Genomic DNA, 21882 nt, shown 5'->3' with positions numbered 1-21882 from the left:
AACCTGTGATTGTAGGTGAGCAGATCCCTGGAAACAGAGCCTGAGACAAGGATTCAGGTGTAAGTGCTGTATCGAAGGAGGACTCTTTATAAGGGAGTTGGGGAGCAAGACAGGGAAGGGCAAGGAGATGAGCAAGGATGTGGCATCAGGTGGAGTCTACTCTTGGCCTGATCTCACAGAGGAGCTCTGGAACATAAACCAGACCACAGAGTTGTCCTGCCTTGAAGTAAAGAGGTTGGGATTTTATATTCCCACATCAGTTGGTTATTGGCCAGGCTCCAGAGTGGTGGTTGTGGCATAACCTCAGAGGCGTCTCCACATCTGAGCAAGGCAGTACAACCAAGGACAACTATTTGGAGAAGGTTCTAGCTCTAGGCTGTTAGCTGCCCACAAATACAGATGACTGCACCAGCTGGTAAAGGGAATGTAGCCTGGTACCAGCAGTGTCCACTACAGCATGGGTTCTCAAACTTTAACATGTGTAACAATCCCCTGGAAGACATTAAAACATCAATTGCTGGGCTTCACCTCCAGAGTTTCCGTTTCGGAAAATCTGCATTGAGATGGAAGAATGTGCATTTCTAAGTTCCCAGGTGATGCTAATGATACTAGTCCAGGGACCACACTTTGAGAATCACTATATTACAATATTAATCCCTTGAATGCAGAAAGTTTGAATGATCCAACAGTATTATTATGGCTCTGTATTAAGATCTGAAGGATGGGAGGGGAAGCATAGGGGCAGAAAGGGCTTTTTCAAATAGTTTTTATTCTCTTTGGCCCCAACTTCCCCTTAGTTGACAAATCTTTTTTTTTTTTTTTTTTTTTTTAAAGATTTTATTTTTTCCTTTTTCTCCCCAAAGCCCCCCGGTACACAGTTGTGTATTTTTAGTTGTGGGTTCTTCTAGTTGTGGCATGTGGGACGCTGCCTCAGCGTGGTCTGATGAGCAGTGCCATGTCGCGCCCAGGATTCGAACTAACGAAACACTGGGCCGCCTGCAGCGGAGCGCGCGAACTTAACCACTCGGCCACGGGGCCAGCCCCTTTTTTTTTTTTTTTTTTTTTTTTTAAGTTAAGGAATTTGGATTTTCTTTTTCCGCAGGGAAAGGTTTGCCCTCAGCTAACATCTGTTGCCAGTCTTCCTCCTTTCTTTTTTTTCTCCCCAAAACCCCAGTAAATGGTTGTACATCCTAGTTGTAAGTAGTTCTAGTTCTTCTGTGGGAGCTGCCGCCACAGCATGACAACTGACAGACGGGTGGTGTGGTTCCTCAACTGGGAAGCAAACCTGGGCTGCCAAAGTGGTAAGCGCTGAACTTTAACCACCAGGCCATCAGGGCTGGCTTGATAAATCTTTTATCTGAGGTTTATTTGCAGTATACGGCATGGATTTAGTGAAATGATTCACAATATTTATTTAAAGAAAATTTAAGAATTTAACTCTGTTTTGAGTTGCTATCATCCTCCTTCTGATTGCTGATACTTCTAAATTCCAGGAATCACCCCCCAACACCTTTAAGGCGATAAATTATCAAGAACTACAACTTTTAACCTGAAGCTGATCTTTATCATCCAACTTGCATGATGCAGGGGCAAAAAGGAAACTATCCAGTTATCCCCAGGGCTTGCTGGGACAGCTGCAGGAGGCATCGCACCACTAACAAGCACTGACAGTGGAAACTGCGAGGACAGCTGCTCTTGCCACACCTCGGTGCAGGTGCAAACAGAGCTGTTTGTGAAGGCGAGCACACCCAGCAGCAGAGCTGCAAAACCACCAGAATACCAGGGCTGTGCTCTGGTTGGGCCATTCAGTCCCATCACCTTGAATTTGCTTTCCTCCAGTGAACCCGCTGTCGGCAGCCTCCCAAGATCATTAGCCCCTCTTTAAAAGAAAAAGATGACAGTACTCCTGACATCCTCCAACTTGTAAATTTGTGTGCATTCTACCTTTGCATCTTTATTTCTCCATTTTCATCTAGTAGAAAGACCATGGTTGGGTTTCTATAAGAATAGGACTGCAGAATTTCAGAACTGGGAGCATTATTAGAACTATCTAGGACACTTGTGATAGGATGACACACTAGAACGACACCTCAAGTCTGAAGTGTGACCAAATAATTTGTTCCTAATAACAAACAGCAACATTTGCAAATAACTTATTTTAAATGATTTGAAGTGGACTTATTTTTATAATGTCAGTGTCATATACCTGCATTCTAAAATTTTCTTGAGCAAGTAAGAACGTTTCTTTTTTTGTTGTTTTTTAAAGATTTCATTTTTTTCCTTTTTCTCCCCAAAGGCCCCCGGTACATAGTTGTATATTCTTAGCTGTGGGTCCTTCTAGTTGTGGCATGTGGGATGCGACCTCAGCGTAGCTCGATGAGTGGTACCATGTCCGCACCCAGGATTCGAACCGACGAAACACTGGGCTGCCTGCAGCAAAGTGCGCAAACTTAACCACTCGGCCACGGCACCAGCCCCAAGTAAGAACATTTCTTGATACAAAACCTAATGTTTTTGGAATTGTGCATCTCCCTAGGTATGCCTGTAGAGGTGTATCACTTAGAAATATCGATGGGCATGTGAACGAAGGATTGTTGGTCCTACTGCCATAATCCAATAGAAACATGATATGTATAGTGACAAATAAAAACTAGACTATTGGTGGTGAATATGATGCTGTCTATACAGTACTGAAATATAATAATGTACACCTGAAATTTATACCGTGGCATAAACCAATGAGACCTCAATAAAATAATTTTTTAAAAGAGAAATACCATGTGAACCACAAAGTTAAATCACATATGGAATTTTAAGGTTTCTAGCAGTTACATTAAAAGAAGGAAAGAAAGGGGCCAGCCTGGTGGCATAGCGGTAAAGTTCCTGCGCTCAGCTTCAGCTGACTAGGATTCAGCAAATCCTGGGTATGGACCTACGCACCGCTTATCAGGCCATGCTGTGGCAAACATCCCACATATAAAACAGAGGAAGATGGGCATGGATGTTAGCTCAGGGCCAATCTTCCTCAGCAGAAAGAGGCAGATCAGTGGGCAGATGTTAGCTCAGAACTAACCTTCCTCAAAAAAAAAAAAAAGCAGGTGTAATTAATTTTAATCATGTATTTTACTTTACCCAGTATATACAAAAATATTATCATTTCAACACATAGCCAATATAAAAAACACTAGACATTTTAAACTCTTGTTTTCACAATAAGGCTTTGAAAAACCAGTGTGTGTTTTATACTTAGGGCAATCTCGATTTGGCGGTGTTTCAAGCGCTTAGCAGCCATATAAGGCTAGAAGAATGGATGGCTTAGGGCTAGACTACTTGCTTTAATTCATGGCAAGAAAAAAAATAACCAGAATCCCAAGGCCCAAAGTGACTTGCTCAAGGTCATGAAACTGGTTACAGAAGAAAAGGGGATTTAATCTGTGCCCATTCAGTCCCACATCAGCAAACCACAGCACTTCAATTATCCAGAAGTGACTGTTTTAAGTATTTTCCCCTTAGGAGAAAAAGCTGAATGAGAGCAGACCAACCTGACCTCAGGTCAATATCCCGTAGTGGCTAAGAGCATGCGCTCTGGCTCCAGAGTACTCTGGTTCCCACCTCGGTTCTTCCACGCAGTGCCGTCCTAGGCAGATTGCTTAGCTTCTCAGTACCTCAGTTTCCTCATCTGTAAACTGGGGATGTTACTAATAGTACCTGCTTCCCAGGGTGGTATAAGGATTAAATGTATTAATACATACACACATATACATATAGCTACTCATAGAAAACTGAGAAAAGTAACTTGGACATGGAAAGTACGATGTAAGTGTGAGCTGCGTATTGCTAAGATTTTTCTGAATCTTCCGAGGCATGATTTTAGGTAAGTATAAATTAAGCCAAACCCACATGCTTTTACCTGACAATCCTGCACTAGATTAAAAGGAATGAGTCTAGTGTGTCACCACAATATAAATTAATAGATTTTGGAACATTTTTTAATATAAAAATTTGGGGGGAAAAATGGAGTTTCTGATTGACTTTTGCTTAGCCCCAAATCTAAATCTAAACCTCTCGATGCCTCTGACAAGAGAGTTAACTAAGGTGTTACTACACTGCTTTTGTAGTTCTCTTCCTGGTCGCCAAAGCAAGACAGACGCTTTAGCTATCCTTTGCATTTCCGGCATGCACAATTATCTGACATCTGAGTGTATAGAAATCCTGACTGCCCAGATTCAACATGGATCAAAATAATCTATTCACTCTCAAGTCAGTACAAAGTCAGAACCACAGCCAAAAGTTCCTTCAAAGTCTGGTTCACAGCTAGAAATAGGAAGGTTTGGGTTTTTTATGTTGTTGGTTTTTTATTTACAAACCTGAGCGAACAAAGGTCAAAATAATTTTCTTTATTGCAAAAACACAGAAAATTGTTCTGTAAAACATGTCCTAAAAACACCAGCATCTGATTACCAAAGAAGGTCACTTTATCTGTGTTTCTGAGGGGTTTTAGTAGCTGTTGTTACTTGGGGAATTGATAAGGTGGATTTATTGTGGGGAGGTTGTGAAATGGGGTCATGACCCCATAGTTTATTTTAAAAACTTTCCTACACTGAAGCGAGCTACAGAAATATGTAATTTCACCTCAGCTAGTGACATTTGTTCTGGGAATCCTGAAAGTTTTTATGTGCTAAAAGTTGGATTATTTCTCAGAAACTGCATTATTTTAGATTTATATATAGTGCCTATTCCCCAAGTAAGCTAAAGCCTTTTACATATTAGAAATGCTATCGTTGAACTCAAAGATAACCCCCTGGCTGGTGGGGCTGTCGAGAATGGCGATATTTGGGATGATTTATGGAGGCCCAAAAGTCTTTTTCCATAGCACATAACTGTCAAACTATGTCTTTACATTATAATTGGGCCTGCTGGTCTGATTCCCATCGCTCATTGGGACTATTTCTCTGTCTTAAGTAGCCCGTGGTTTCCCATCCCAAATAATAACAACAAAGTGGACTACGATTGATTGCTGGATGCCAGACTTTTCTTCCCCCAGCTTGAATTTAAACACATTTCAATATAATGCTGTATTATCTTTCTTTGCCCTCACAGTGCATCTCTCTTTCCCTTTTTGATTCCAGTCCAGTCAATTTGCCTTGATAGAGACTTAAGTAAACTTTCAACACTCATTCTCTATGCTCAAAGGAATTCTTTAGCGGTAAGTGTCATTGTAATGTTTGTTGATTGTCAACATTTTAGAGCCCAGTTGGAAATCTTAGTACTTATTTTTCACCAATAACTTGCAGAAGATTTGGAAAATCAATAGCTTATTTTCTCTCCAACTCATTTAAAGCAAAATAGCACAAATAAGAAACCATTTCACTGATGCCAGCAATTCAGGGATAGGTACATTAAGTGCATTTCCAGGCTTATATGCGCAGATAGTGCCAAATCATGACCAGTTCTCTTTGTTTCCAATAACATTGTAGAAGAAGGAATTCCGGATCTAAAATCAAAGGAGATGGATACAATGTCTGCTCCACCACTTGTGTGACTTTGGCAAATCCCAGAACCTTTCTGAGCCTTCATTCCCTCACACATAGAATAGGGCTTCAAAGTTCAGTGGGGACGTCATTTGTCTTCCCAGCTGACCCTTCCTTAGTGACACTAATCTGTTCCTACCCCACGTTACCCTCACAGGTGTACCAGTCATAGGCCATAACCCTGCCCATAGAGGGACAAGTGACATATTCTAATCCAATCACATTGTCTTGCTGAAATTTGAATCCTGCATGCGATTGACAGAATGGAAAGTGAAGGAACCGAGTTACTTTAGTGATTTCATGAGTCCCAACTATTTCACTGAGGGCTTACAAAGTGCCAGACACTGTTCCATGTGTTTCACATAAATTACCTCATTTAGTTCTCACAACCACTTGACCTGTGATATCTATCTATGAGACAGAATATTGTCTTAAGCTGGAGTTCTCCAAAGGCAGAACCCATCACAGAATTTAGGAGCAAGTTGTTTTCTTGGAAGGTGATCCTAGGAGGCACGGGATGTTTGCAATGAGACAGGAAAGGAAGAAAAGCCAATAAAGGTTAGGTAATGAGTCACAGCTTTCATGATGTGCAGTATGAATTGTAACCTCTCCAAGGATCCCAAATCATGAGTAAAACTATTTACATGCTTTGTGTAAGTAGATTTTTGTACGGTTTTCTTTTTTATTACAGTGTCTTGTGGAAAGCAAGAGGAGACTTTTACGTTTGGGTCCGCATGGCGTGGGGTGTAAATGGTTTAGATGACAACACAAGCTCAGAAACAGAAGACACTGTAAGCTTTTTAGGACTCCCAAATATCATGGGGTAAACTTTGAGATTTCACTGGATTTATAATGGTTGAGAATGTGGAATTGGTGGGATACTGTTTTTTCTACATTTTCAAGATCTACTAGCCCTCCAGACAATATCTAACTTAAATTAAGTAAAATAAGCACAAAGTCACATCTGTCCATATCTGAATTTTCATGATTATGATTTGTTCTAATTTTGGGCCATAGTAAAGTATACATTCTGGATTTGGATTGGTTCTCAATACAATATGCTGTATGCTCAAGGCCAACATTGGCTATGAGTTCATCCTAAATATTAAACAGTAACTGGTGCCTCTATTATTTGTATTCTCTTCCTATGATGTCACCTAGTAACACACAGCTTTGCCAAGGACTTGAGATCCTTCAAGTAGGAAATCTGAAATATGAAATTCAAATTCTATTTATTTTTATATTTCTGTTTACAGGCTGGATCCTAGGAAGGAGAAAGACTGACTTCATTTTCTTTCCACACAGAAAAAAAAAAAGTTTACTCAGCAAACAGGCTGAATACGTCCTGACTACATCATAACTTTTTCCAACAGCATCTTAAATCCAAGTTATTACTCTAAGTTGTTTATCTGGTACTTTGTATTGCTTAACACTTGCTGCCGACAGATTTAGGACACAGTATAAGTCTTTCTTTGTGCTTGAATCCTTGAATAACCTGAAGATGGATAGCAGTAAAGACACAGTTGGTTCTGAGATGGTTGCAAGAAACACAACCTCAGTAATATGAGATAAGGTATACAGTTTAAGGGTGAGATCAGGTCCTCAAACTTGGTTATCCACAGAAAGTGTGCACAATTCTCATTGCTGTCAGCGAGTTCACATGCCTAGATCTAAAATCTAATATTCTTTTCAAAAATGAAGAACAAGACTTGGTAAAGACACATTAAAGAGCATGTACTGAATACTTGCTTTGTGTTATCAGAATTGGCACAAGAATTGTGGAACCAGATGTCATCTGGGGTGTCCCTAACTCTTCAGAGCTTGGTAAGTTTGCTCATGTTCCCAGACTATCCTCAGTGGATTATCAGTTTCCCCCCAAGACATCGGAGGAGTCCAGGGATGCTTGCATTCTTAACGTACCCTCTCAGAGCTCCCACACGTATCAAAGAAAATTGGGTTACCACTGTATATATTTAGCACTTGTTAACTTACATGCTCCCCCACACAGCCTACTTGTGGAAGCCATTCTCAGCAAAATTCAAAAAACAAATATAAAAACAAAAAGCACCCATAATGCATGTCTGTGTGCAGCCAATTTCATTTGGGACTCAGACTGACAAGTTTTGGGGTTATATTGCAGCCATGGAAACAACTCATATGCAACATTGGGTATCATTGTTCATTCTGCACTGCCAGTAATTGTCCACTAGCCACTTCAGTTCACACGTTCATCCTGCTTCAAATTATATTCCTGGCTCTTCTCTTCCTCTTTCTTTTATCATTTCTCATTGACTCCAGACCTCTATGCAACCTAGGAATTCAAAGATTTTCTTCTTCACTTGAGTATAATAGTGGCTCTTACGCCCTGGGGTACATATGAAATATTTAAAGTGACCGTTCTTAGGGCCAATCAAAGACTGGCAATCAGATATAGAGTGGAGCCCTGGAATCTGCACTTTTGACAAATATATTCGATGCTTGTTTTGCAACAGAACACAATTTGAACAAAGATGTAGACAACTTTGGTTTTGACCACTTCTCACTCCTTAACTCAGATCCATGCCCACTTTTATTCAGCCAAACAAAAGTGCCTTTCCATTTAACATGATCCACTCCTTTCAAAAAGAAGATGAAGTTACAGACAGCAATGCTATCCTCCTCTCCCACAGTATAGAAACACATCTTTCAAGAGCCTATCTCATTGAGGAGACAACCTGTTATTTTCCAGGAAGCTTATAGGTTCCTTGGGAAGAGCAGGGATAAGTTAGAGGGCATTCTTGATTTCCAAGTTTTCAGAGTACTCTGGGAGAGGCAATAAATGGTGTGTGCGCCCACAACACAGAGCAACGCCTGTTTACTGCTATAATAAATAGTGAAGTGCAGTGAAAGGACAAGAGAGAGAGAAATTAATTCTCTCTTGGTAAATAAGGAGGCTGAAAAAGGAATGCTTCAGCAGACAGCAGATAATGGGAGGTTGGGAGCATTGCAGGCCAACGGGGATACACAAGCTAAAGCCTGAAGGAAGGATTCCACAGAACATTCTTACAATGGAGAGTAAATTCAGTGGGTGTGAACTATAGGTGTAATAGAAGCTGATGTTAGAAAGGTGGGCCTGACACTGCATCATGGAGAAACTTAAATTTTACCCTAGATGCCATATCAGGTCTACAAAAGATGTTTAAAAATCAGCAGTCATGGTGATAATTGCACAACATTGTGAATGTACTGAATTGTACACTCAAAATTGGTTAAAATGGTAAATTTTATGTTATGTATATTTTACAATAAAAAAGGGAAGAAAAAAATCAGCAATCAATCTAGCTGGGAGCACATAGAGGAGGTTTCTCGTAAGACCCAAACATCACAGAGAGGGAAGGATTTGGCAGTGTTGGAGCACACTCATGCCATCTGAGAGATATCAGGAAAGGTATGAAAACAATTCTGGAAAGAGTGGTTGGTGGCCATGAAGCCAAGTAAGTCTGAAAAACTCAAGGTACCTGAAATTAAGTCTGAAGAAAAGTACTTCTTGAAAAGAACTGAGTGCGCCCACCATCACATGGAGATGACATGACTTAAAATAGTTACAAAAAATTTTTTTGAGAGAATTATACTCTCCAAAGAGACAGTAGTCTAAATTAAACAGACAAGTGAAAAACTGACTATCTGAGACTTAAAATGACCTCTTGTCCCCCAGTAGTCCATGGGCGGGTAGCAAGTTGAGAAAGTTGCTCAGCCCCTGAGGAGGGCATACTCTATAGTGTTGGCTACAAATATGACCAGGGAGGACAATGGAGGAGGAAGGATCTTCAGAGTGCTGGGTCAAGGGCCTTGCAGGACAATGGATAAAGGAGTTACCCCCAGAGAGCAGAACTGGGGTATATTCAAGGGACATTTCTTACCTCAAGGAAGGGAGACTTTGAACATTTGTTCAGCAAGATTTCAGAACTGCTATGAGCCAGTGTCTGCTCTGTGCCTCCCATCCTTCTCCTTTCTGAATGGGAGTGATTATTTTGACTTTCCTGTCCCAATTCCATCATCATAAGTTGGGTGTCCCAATGTGAAGACTACCATAAGGTCATGGGCTTTGAGCCTGATGTCATGGTTGGATGGGACTTTGGGGTATCCTCTTTCTTATGGCCTTTGAGAGTATTTTGTAGGCACAAAAGAGATGGGAGGATATTTGTGACCAAGAGGACAGAGTATAAAGATTGTATTATCATTCCTATATTCCCATCCCTGGTCTATAACAATGTCTCTGTGAGAAGGGTAGGTATGCATCTCTGCCCCTCTAGAGGCTGGATCAAGTGACCTGTTTTGGCCAACACTACATGGGCAGATGTAACGTTTGCCACAAAGGAGTAGAAACCTTAAAAACCATCATGTGCTTCCTCCATCTGTCTTGATCTTTCCCTCTGCCATAGAACACACACTTATAATAGGGGCTACTTTTCTAACCCGGGTCCAAGAATGAGAAAACATGGGGAAGAGAGGCGGGGCAAGCTGGGTGTACTTCATGGACCAGGAAAATAAATTTTAAACTACAATGACTGACAGGGGCTTGCCAGTAAGATACACAAAAGCAAAAAACAAACCACAGCAAACGAAAAATCATTTTCTACTACCCTAATTTAAAAAAGAGAAATGTGGTTACCAGAAATCGAAGGAATCATCTCAGAATTTAGAAACAGAATAAATGTAGTTTTATAAAAATTGCCAACTGTATCTGCCAACAAGTAAGGAATACTTATTGTTGGAAGGCACTAAGATTTGGGGGATTAGCTGTTACCTAAGCCAAGCCAACTAATGAGGAAACTTAACTGTCAGAATTTTTTTTTTAATCTTAGGTCTACTTTATCCAATATTACTACAGCAACACAAACTGTTTTAGTTGTTGTTAGTACTTCCCTGCTGTATATTTATCTATTATCTGCCTTTCAGACTGTTCTATTCACATTTTAGTCATGTCTTTTGTAGATAACATACAGCTAGAGCAGTGGTTATCAAACTTTAGCATGAATCACCTGGAGGGATTGTTAAAGCACAGGTCTTTGGGACGCACCACCAGATTCTGATTCAGTAGGTCTGGGGTGGGTTGAAGAATCTCTCTCTCTGACAAGTTCCTGGGTGATGATGATGTTGCTGGTCCAAGGACTATACTATAGGAACCACTCAGCTGGGTGTTTCCTTTTTTATTTTTTCTCTTACCTGACAATCTTTGAAACATTTAATCAATTTTCATCCACTATAATTACTATTATGTCTGTATCTATTTCCACTATTATGTTTGGCTTTATTTATATTGTTTTGTGTTTTTTTTTTAAATGTAGGCCAACCTTCATCTTTCTTACTTTGTTTAGACTAATTTTTTTCTTTGGTTTTTCACTAGCTTAGAAGTTATACATTCTGCCTCCCTCCTTCTGTAGGTTCTCTAGAAATTGAAAATGAGAACTTATCAAACTCAAAAGTTCACCAATATCTTTGCACATCTTCCAGACAATACAAGGACATTAAACAGAATACATTCAACTATTACCTCCTCTCTTTTTGTTATTATCATGTTTTATGTCTTTGTAAAAAGTTATTCCTAATTATTATTCCCCCTTGATTCATAAATTTTCTATCTGGAATCATTTTCCTTCCGTCTGAAATACACCAGCTAGAATTTCCTTTAGTGAGAATCTATTGGCAATAAACTTTTATACTTTTCAAAGAGCTTTATTTTGTTTTCATTATAAAAAATTGTTTTGGATAGAAAATTCTAGGCCAACTATTCTTTTCTCCCAGATCATTGAAAGTGTGGTTTTACTATCTTCTGGCTTCCAGTGTTATTGCTGTGAAGTTGGCAGTTACTTAAATTGTCATTTTGGGGGTGGAGGGTTTAATTTGTCTTATTCACTAAATAACTTTGAAAATCTTCTCTTGGCATGGATTTATCTTATACTATTCTGTTTCAAATTTGTTGGGCGCCCTGAACCTGAAGATTTTTGTCTTATTTTAGTAAAAACAGAATTCTCTGGTAATATTTCTTCAACTATTTTCTCTTCTCCATTATCTTTCTATGCTTTATTCTAAATATATTCTTTAAATCTATACTGCAGTTAAAAATAATCATTTTCTCTTCAGCTGAATTTAATCTGCTATTGAATCCTTCCATTAACTTATAAAACTTTATAATTATATGTACATTTTTTTTCATGTCTAGAAGTTCTATTTGGTTTTACTAAACCTTATCAGATATTTATATACTTTCTCCTGGCTCCTATTTTCAATCTCATGTATAAATTATTAAAATGCATTGAAAAACCATTTCATATTCTGAGTTGGATAATTCTAATATCTGAAGTCTTTGCTGGTATAATTCTCTCTCTTGCTCCTGCTGACTTTTGCTTTCTTTGTCTTTTAAACTTATGGACTGTGATTTCATATCCTCAGGATGTTTTCAATGGACCTTCTTTGAGACTTGAGTTGAAGGTGAGTTTCTTAGTTTACTCGAAGTGTGATCCATGGACCAATAGCATCTGCTTCTCCTGAGAAATTGTGCGACGTACGGAATCTGAAGCCCCAGCCGCACTGAATCAGAATCCACCTTTTAATCATAACCCCATGCATATAAGAATGTGAGAAGGGCTAGACTAGGGACTATTTGTATTTTTGAGACCTGGGGGTCTCATTGCACTTTATATAAAACTCTCAATGGGAGGCTTTTTTGGATCACACAAGTCGTATTAATTCAAGATGCAAACTCATGTGTGAGCTGGTTATAAATGCTCAAAAAAGACTTTTTTCCCTTCCACCCAGAGCCAAGGTTCAAGAGAGGCAAATTTCCTTGCAGTTCCCTTAGGAAGCAGGCAATGGGCAGTGACTACCGGCTCACCCTTACAGCAAAGGGACAGCCAATTTTGGGAGCAGAGGGGAACATCCTAATACACTGCCAACTGGTGGGATATGGGCTGAAGGCTTTCTCTCCTAACTCTTGCATACCCAAGAGGCTATGAAAACCCAGGGTCCGTGTCACAGTGGTTCAACACATGCTTTCTGGAAACACTCTCTGCCTCCTCTGATTCTCGTCTTCACTGAGTTTTTAGTTTTCAAAGACTCTCTGCTTTCTTGTCAGCTCGGTAATAAATTTGAAAAGGTTCTGTTTTTAAATACTCTTGAGTATAGTGTATTTCTTTTTGTTTTATCAGGGCTGTTATTTAGAGTAGTCTCACCTACTCCAAGACACAGAAATCCCAGCCTTAGGACTTTTATTTTCACCATGAAGGAGAATGCAAACCTAGGGTGGGATGGAAAAATGCTTCATTTGATAAATAAAGAAAAAAAAAATGATTCCTATCATCTAATACAAGTTTCTATCACACCTTTATCTCGGGTCAAGTATAGTGCTTTTCATGTGCTACTTCATTTAAATTTCACATCACCACATATTAGGGATAATAATCACCATCCCCCTTTACAAATGAGGAAATGGGAGCTTGAGAGCCTTGGAATTTTCTCAAGGTCACACATCTACAAAGGACTAGGATTTGAACCCACATTCATCTGAGTCCAACGCTCACTTCTAATCACACTGCTGTTTTCGAATCACCCTATCCTACCTACCTCCCACCAAGTCCTCAAGCTGATATCTCATCTGTCCAACCTCCAAAACATCCTGCTTATGACTCTCAGCAAAAACACTTCTTTCACCTTCCCACATACTGCTCAAGAACTTGCAGTGGCTCCCTTAACATTTCCAGGTGGTTCAAAACCCACCGTACCATCTAATAATGCCAACTCCATGTCTGACTCTTCCTTGAAGCCCCACTCACTCCTCTAGTCCACAAGGATTTCTCCTTTTTTCCTACTGCATTTGTAGACCCAAAGCCTATTTATCACTTTTACATGTTAGCTTGATTTCATGACTAAATTGAAGGCTACTCTAAGACAAGAACAGTGTGTCGTTATTTTGTTTTGTTTTTACTGTTTTTCTCCCTTCCCCCTGGAACTAAACAGTATATGTACACAGAGCAGGTATTAAATGAATGCTTATTGACAGACTGCAGAGCAAACTATATTTTGCTTCTGTTCATCTTTTTGTTTTGTTTTGCAAATAATGGTAAGCAGCAAAGACAGCAGAATGATTGGAACCCTAGGATTGCAATTAACGTAAGTAAAGACAGAAAAGATGCCCAGATTATGAACCATTTTTGTCTTTAGATGTTTATTCAAAGCACTCCTGTGGTCGATGAAGTTTAGGCAACAGGTAATTCTTAGAGATTAATTCCAGGTGGATCAAACCTTAATATCTTTTTGAGGATGATTCACTTCAATTTGCTGCATCATTACTTTTAGGAGGCAGCAAATGATAGCAAACACTACACAGTCTTGCACATTCTCTCCAACTTCCTCCCAAGTTGTAAACGATTTAAAAATAATTCGAGATAAAGTTCAGTCAGTTAGCTAGTTATAGCATTCTCTTAGGGTAGCATTAGCATTAATTAATGTTTGTGGGCCGCTTTGAAAATCACAAATGCTATGGAAGTGCTGACTATTAATTTAGTAAAAGCACAAGCCATGAAAGCTGAAATTTAAAGGGAGTTGCACACTGCTGAAATGCTTTAATATTTAAATAAACCAGCCTGGAGAAAGTCTCTGACATCCCATGTTTATAAATCAGAGAGGAAAGAAGTCTGAAGTGGAGAGATTCAAAATGATTTAGAAGAGGACACTGAGGCGGAAGTTAAGAGGAATGACTGTTGACTATTAGAAGAGGGCAGCTACGCTCAAGGATGATAAAAACCCTGACTGGGGGTTTACACATCCATCAATTTGGAGATTCTTCTTTGTGCTGGGGACTGGCAGTGACTCGGGAGGTGAGACATGGGGAAGCAAGAGAAAGAGGAAGAGGAAGAAGAAAAGAAAAACAGAGGAAGAAAAAGAGGAAAAGGGAGAAGAAAAAGAAGAGAAAGGAAAAGGAGATCTCTGAGACTAAAAATAATGCTGCTGATAAAACTGGCATTTCTCCATTGAAAGTCAGCCCAAGGAGCAATTATATCACAACAATGACTCCAAATTGAAACCACCTTCTGATTCTGTCCTCACTAATAGTCATCACCAAATCCCCCCTCCATTATTAGTTGACATGTGGACCTGAGTGAGCATATTTCGCTCTCCCTCCCAGCCTAGGTTATCTGCATCCTTTTGCATTCATCACATGGCTTCCTGAGATAAGGCTGGCATCCTATGCTCCTTCTCACCCTCATCCTCTACTTCCACCAAGATACTCAGGACACACTGGTCCTGTAGCCTTCCACACATTTCCTGTGTGATTTTTAATTTCTTCTTCAAGACTGTCCATACCTTCAGCTTTTCCAGTAAAGTCACAACATTAGGCCTTTGTCCCCATATGCCTGCTGTTCTGATGGCTGAGACCTATATGCGCTTCCCAAGGAATATGTTCAGGAGAGTGGATTGCCATGACTGTGAATGTTGTTGAACCACTTAGCTTGTTCCTTGGATGGAACTTTCTGGATAACTTTACTGTGATAATACTGGAAGCTTGGGGAGTGAATTAAATGATTTATATAGCAACCTGTGATGTTACAGAAAGAATCCTTACAGCAGAGATAAGGAATTGTCTTCCTTCCATCCCTCCTTCCTTCTTTTCTTTTGTCTTTCTGTTAATTTTTTATTTTAAGCATAATATATATTTATATTACAGGATATCTGGAAAATAGAAAACATATAAAAGCAAAAATATAATAACTATAGTTCATCTGCCAAGATACATCCACACCTTGCATTTAGTCATAGTCCCTGTCTTATATTTATTTATATATATTTATGTTTACATTATATGAGATAACATCGCATAAATATATTACATATAACATATTTTTATAGTATTTATAAATAGAATACATTTATATTTATTTATATATTTATATATAAAATATTTTTATAAATATATATAAAATATTTTAAAATATTTTTATAATTATATAATTATATATTTATGTATTATACATTATAATTATATATTATACATAAATATATATTTTAATTATATAAATATATTTGATTATATATAAATATAAAATACATTTATATATAATATGAATATTAAATTTATAAATAAATATTTATAAATATAAACAGTAAATGCATTACATATATTTTTATAGTATTTATAAATATATAATATATAAGTATATAAATACTATATTTTATATATTTATAAATATATTTAAGTATTTTATGAGATAATATAAGTATATAAATATATTCATATGATATATATTGAATCTATTATATAATATATAATGAATATTTATATTTATTATATCTTTATTATAAAATATTTCCACTGATGTTTTTATAATGGATGTTTAATATTCTGTCATGTGGATATACCATAACCATCCTTTAAAGTTAGAATTATACTTTTATTGTTCTCACAATATTTTTCATTATAAATAATATTATAATAAATATCTTTAGGCAAAAAAATTATAATAAATTGAAGCAAGGCCTATTTCCAAAAAAGTCATTCAAATGTTACGTTTTCTCATTTTCTTACCATGACTCTGTCTATAAATTGTTAAACATGCAATTGAAAAAAAGTTTCTCCTAGTCAGGGTAATCAGGTAATCTTTGTGAATATGGTAATCATCACATTTTAACAGAATTTCAATTCTGGTCAGAGATTTCAAAGCCTATTTAGAGAGCAAAACAAAATGAATTAAGCTGTTTCTAAGACATCTGTTAAATGCGCAAATGCGTCTGGTGCTGAGAACACCAAGATGGTGCTAGAGAAACCAAGATGAATGAAGGAACACGCTCCCTGCCTGTGCAAGTCTCCTGATCCTTCACTTGGCCTGTGTGGTAGACTGATTGCAACAATGTGTGCAGTTCTTCCTCTCCCTGTGTTTACAGCAATAGTAGTGTGATATCAAAGCACTTTCTCTCTGTTCCCTACCCCTTGAGTCTGGGCTGGTCAGGTGACTTGCTCTGGCCAATCACCATAAGTGACTATGTGCTGGTTCCAGTCTGGGACTGAGGGACTTTGTGCACCTTGTTTGCTCTCTTGGAATGCTGCTACGGACATATGGAGTAAGAGACACCACACAGAGGAGAGATCAAGTGGCCTACAGACATCACCTGGAACAGCCAGCCCACAGCTAAGCCAGCAGGTAACCACAAACACATGCCAACGAAGGCCAGACTCTTGAGCTAAATAAATGTCTGGGACGGTTTGTAACACAGGAGATGCTAATTAACACAGCCTGTAAACCAGTTGCAGCATTGAGCTTAGTATTATAATGAAGAAGGGGGCAGGGATCAGTAAGCAGTTGGCTTCTCTTTCTTCCTCAGCTGGGTTTGATCTTGTTGACACTATAGTTTAGAGTAATGAGTGTTATGTCCTTAAGAGGGAGTTTTCTGCAAAGGAGTGAAAACATTCTGAGAAAGGAGAAAGTTCAGTGGTTTTCTTCCTTAAACAGTGTTAACTCCCCATGTGTACCTTCCCTGGAATAAGATGCAAGGTTACCCAAGTGACAGAGGTGACTGCTGTTGAACTACAAATCCTCTTGGCTTTGGATCTGGTAATGGGTGGTGATTGATGCTGCCAAGGAAGTAACTGTGTAGCCATGTGGCCCTGAGAGGCAAACTGAGCCTACTGTGAATTGCCTGATGTGTCCAAGTTAACAGTGTTATCCAAGAGCTCTTTTCTGCTCCAAACAGTAACTTTGGATTTGCAGCCAATAAATAAAAGTCTGTCTTTCCCAAACTTCTCTGTGTTCCCTTCAAAACCTAGGAGCCAACTGAACCTTTCTCCCCGACTCCTGCTTTCTTCTACGTCAATGCATCTCAAACGTGAATGTACATAGGAATCACCTGGGGATCTTGCTAATCTGTAGATTCTGATTCAGTAGGTTGGGGGCGAGGGAACCAGGAATGTGCATTTCTAAGAAGTTCCCAAGTGATGCTGATACCCTGCTCCCAGTATAACATTTTGAATCCTAAATTACTACATGACAAATGAACTAATCCCTACTAACCAAAGGCTGGTTGATGGATAGCCTGAGTTACAGAGTGCCAGATCTCAGTTAAAATCTTCCTGCTCGCAATCATTCATAGCCAGGTGAGCAAATCACAGCCTCTGCCCTCCAGGAAGAGACAAAGGAGCAGACTAGCTTTGATGGTTCTGCGTCACGAGTACTCCAATAAGGATGTATTCTCAGGTACAGCATCTTTTAAGGACTCACTTGCCAGAGGTCACTGATAACAGGGTGCTCAGTGGTTCCCCATGAATTCCAGAATTTCCCCTGTCCCTTACTTATTTCATCCCTGACTGTCCTATTTGTGAACATCTCTTATTTCTTTGTTCCTGCCTTGCATAGCCCCTCCTAATTAAAATACCATTGGCCAATTTTCCCAACTCTTATATAATTTTGTGAGTTCAAGGAGCCCCATCACCTATAGTACTATGTTTGTTGGCAGCTCTGTTAGGGTGTGGTTGATTACTGACACCTGCTTCTCCTCGAAGCAGTTACTCCATTTTAAAGTGCAGGCACTAACTCTCTACCTGGCCATGCATTTAATAGGGTACACCCTCAACACTCCAGTAGGATCCATGGATCAGCAGCATCAGCATCACCTGGGAGCTTGTTAGACCTGCAGAACCTCCAGCTCCACCTCAATATACTGAATTAGAATAAGCATTTTAGCAAGATTCCCAGGTGACTTTTATCAAAATGAGACATGGTAATGTAGAAATTTCAAAACATTTAGCTATTCTTGCAGTGTTCATTTCAGGGCAACTCTTACACTATGTTAGAGAAAAGGCCTGGCTTCAAACTACTTCTGCCAGTCATTAGGTGAATGATCGTTTATGTCTGAAGATAGATAACGGGGATTACATCTACTTATAGAGTTGTCAATGACAAGGAAATCAGTTAAGACATACAAAAACATTTTGCTCAGTGTATAGCACACTGGTGGTATGGAATAATTTGTTTGGTTTAATGAAAGATAGATATAAAGAACTTAAGAAGAACTTAAGAATAAAATGTGACAAGAGAGGTGGACATTGATAAGTAGTACTGTTACCGGCCACAAACACAGGTTCTTTACCTGCCACACAAGAGGGGCCAAATAAAACTGGAATGCCAGACTTACGGCAAGCAAAGCATTTTTATTTTGGGTGATGTCAGCCAGGGGATGAGAGTGAGCCCTCAAATTCGTCTCATCTCCCCGAAAGATGGGAGGCAAGGGGTTTTAAAGGTTTCGAGGAATGTGAGGAGGGGGAGCATGTGGCCGTGCTGGTTGGCATTTTCCCACCAGCCTGTGCTTGCCCTTGTGAGGCTGCTTGCAGGAAAGGGGATGGCAAGATAAGGGAATCTGCAGGTGGATATTGTTGGCTGTCTGACTCCATGGTCGATGGTGGATTCTGGTGCCAGGAAGCTGAGGAGTAAGCAGGGAAAGGGGATGCGTGCTTTTGGCTTTAACCCTTGATGTGCTGGGTTTAATGGAGGGGAACTGATATCAGGGTCAGTATGAGTACTTTATAAGCACAGAGCAATATATGTATAATTCTTAAGAGTTTGCTTATTAGCTTGGAATGAAATGACATTTTGTTACTCAAAAAGTATATAAATGCCTATCTTTTGAAAATTAATATTACCAAACCTTGACTAGTGCTAGAGATGTAAAATCAGAGACACGTGCTTTACCACTGTCCAAAAATTCACATGGCTACTTTGTGAACACAAATATAGCATTTCATTCCAGTACAGAATATAGATGTTTAAAGAGTCAACTTATCGCTGACAATGGTAAGATTTTGAGTGGAAGCTACTTTCTAAACATCCAAACTCAATGGAGAGTTAGATTAAGTAAAAGCACCTGGAGTTTAATGTTTCCTTGGAACCCCATTTATGTGGCTAGAGAAAGGTAGGTCTTCCTTCAAACCGGGATCACCCTTGAGCGATATTAATTGCCCACAGAATCAGGTTTTGTGTATCTTGAAATCAACAATAAATGGAAAAGCTCAGCATGATTATCCACTTCAGTGCATAAAAAAATCAATACAGATTTATACAAAGCTTTGTATATCTTTAAATCAACACAAAGATTTATACAAAGATATTTTTGTATCTGGAAATCAATAATAAAGGGGAAAATTCCCCCAAAAGATCGCCCACTTTAATGGATCTTCTCAAATGTCATTTTGAATACAGAAAAAAGGAATCACGTTGCTTTCAAATGCCACACCTAGAGTTCATTAAACCACTTCATCGATTATCCCTAGATTTCCTTCCCTATACTAACAAGATATGAGAGCTAAGTCTTTTTTTTTCTTTTTTATAAGCAGATCCATTTTAATTTCAAATTGCTCTTAAGAAAATATGACTCTCTCTCTGGAAAATTTCTCAAGCATCTACCAAAAGTATCCAAGTTGCTCTTTTTAGAACCTAATAGTTTCCTCTCTCCACACTTAAAGAGACACTTCATGTATGCATTTTCTATTTATCGTAATGTCATTTAGGAAAATATTTTTTCCTCTGTTTTATTCTAGAACTTTTACAGTATTATATTGTACATTTAGGTCTTATTTATATTTTTTATTGGGGTAACAGTGGTTTATAACTTTTTATAAATTTCAGGCATACTCTATTATATTTCAGTTTCTATGTATGTTCACCACCCAAAGACCAATTACCATCTGTAATTATATATAATTATATAGGAAAATATATTTTTAAATGGCCAAGGACCTAAGCTGTTTTCTGACAATTCTTGAGTCACATAAATTAGAAATTCCTAATCTACATATATAAACCACCTGGTATGTCGACCACTCTTATACTGCTCCAATTAATTTTTTGTAGGCATGTCAGCAGCCGTGAGGTTGAGTACTCCCTTATAATTAGAGGAGAAGAAAAGAAGAAACTAGGTGGTCCTTCTAAAATCTTCATTTAGAAAAATTTAATACAGTGGCTTAAAAAAATGTTCCTTCAAGTAAATGCTTTAACCAGAAAGTCTTATACGTGGATCAGTTATAATGCAAAAGCTCATGTCCCTAACTCTACAACTCTAGCTTTAATGGCTCAATGATGAACAAAGTTATCAAAATTTTGCTCAATAAACAGCTGGAGTGTGTCACAGAAGAAAACAGAATGAGCCCAGGCATCCATCCTTCTACACTCACTGTCCAGCACTGTGAGAAGTGTTGTTTTTAACGATTACACAGAGGAATGGGAAAAGCCTGACCTGCCTTCAAAGCCATTAAGGAGATTCAGTCATGTTCAGCAGAGCATTTGACGTTTATGTATTTCATTGCTTCTCAATTTCCTGAAAACTTGTAAATTGCTGATTCTTACCAAATGATAGTATACAGAATTAACTTTGATGTGGGCTAACCAAAAGTCTCTATATAACTCTGTTCTGAATAACGAAAAATTCTTTTGAAAGGAGGCTGGTAATATCCCACCTCTTTCAGGTGATAAATTAAATCCAGAGCACGTGTCTATGATCGGTCTCACAAATTAGGATGCAAGATTAGCAAGTACAGCGACTCACCCGCCAGACCCAGGGGGAGCCTGTGAAGCTCCTCACTCTAACTATAGCTAAAAAGATGGCGTCTTTTAGCCCTCCCTGCAGTGGGGGGAAAAGTTTTCTCATGCTCAGTGACCATTATCACATAAGGAAAGCCCTCCCATGAGTGTTCTGGGTAGAAGCTCAATTTCTCGATGAACAACACAAACAGGCACGGCCCAGCCACTTAGTGGAAACCGATCCCCAGCTCACTACTTCATCTAAACATAACACTATCGCTTGTAGAGAAAAATAATAGTAAACTGAATTTATCAAAGGTTTCTCTGCCCAAAATCCAACCTATTCAAACTGAACACAAAGCAAGCAAAGTGCCTATTAGCACCTGCTATTCTTTCTTTAGTGAGCAGTAAATTGTATCTCTGAAGCCGTAACATATTCTTGAAAGAATATCTCAATTTGTCTGAAGGGTACGTGGATTTGGACGGAAAAAAGTTTTTACGAATTTACGGACATTTCAAATCTCCATGATGAAGATACAAGATATATTTAAACAATTATTAAGCAACAATCAACTGGAGAAAGAGCAAACTGATGGGAAATTTGCTCAAAACTTCCAAGGAGGAAATACTTTGACACATTACCTGGGCCAGCTGTATTCAAAGTGGAGTTCACAGATTAGCGCTACTTTCTTCAAACAGGGCGCAGTTGGAGACCACAGGGTGCGCTTGGTGACTTAGGGGCAAGTGCGAGTCCTCATGGAGGGGCAGGGAGAGGATGGGCTGGCGTGACCTGAGCCTCAGGAAAGGCTCAG

Source organism: Equus asinus, chromosome 15, assembly GCF_041296235.1.
Source record: "Equus asinus isolate D_3611 breed Donkey chromosome 15, EquAss-T2T_v2, whole genome shotgun sequence".
Classification (NCBI taxonomy): domain Eukaryota; kingdom Metazoa; phylum Chordata; class Mammalia; order Perissodactyla; family Equidae; genus Equus; species Equus asinus.
The sequence above is the reverse complement of the archived record's forward strand: the minus strand, read 5'-3'. Positions refer to the sequence as shown.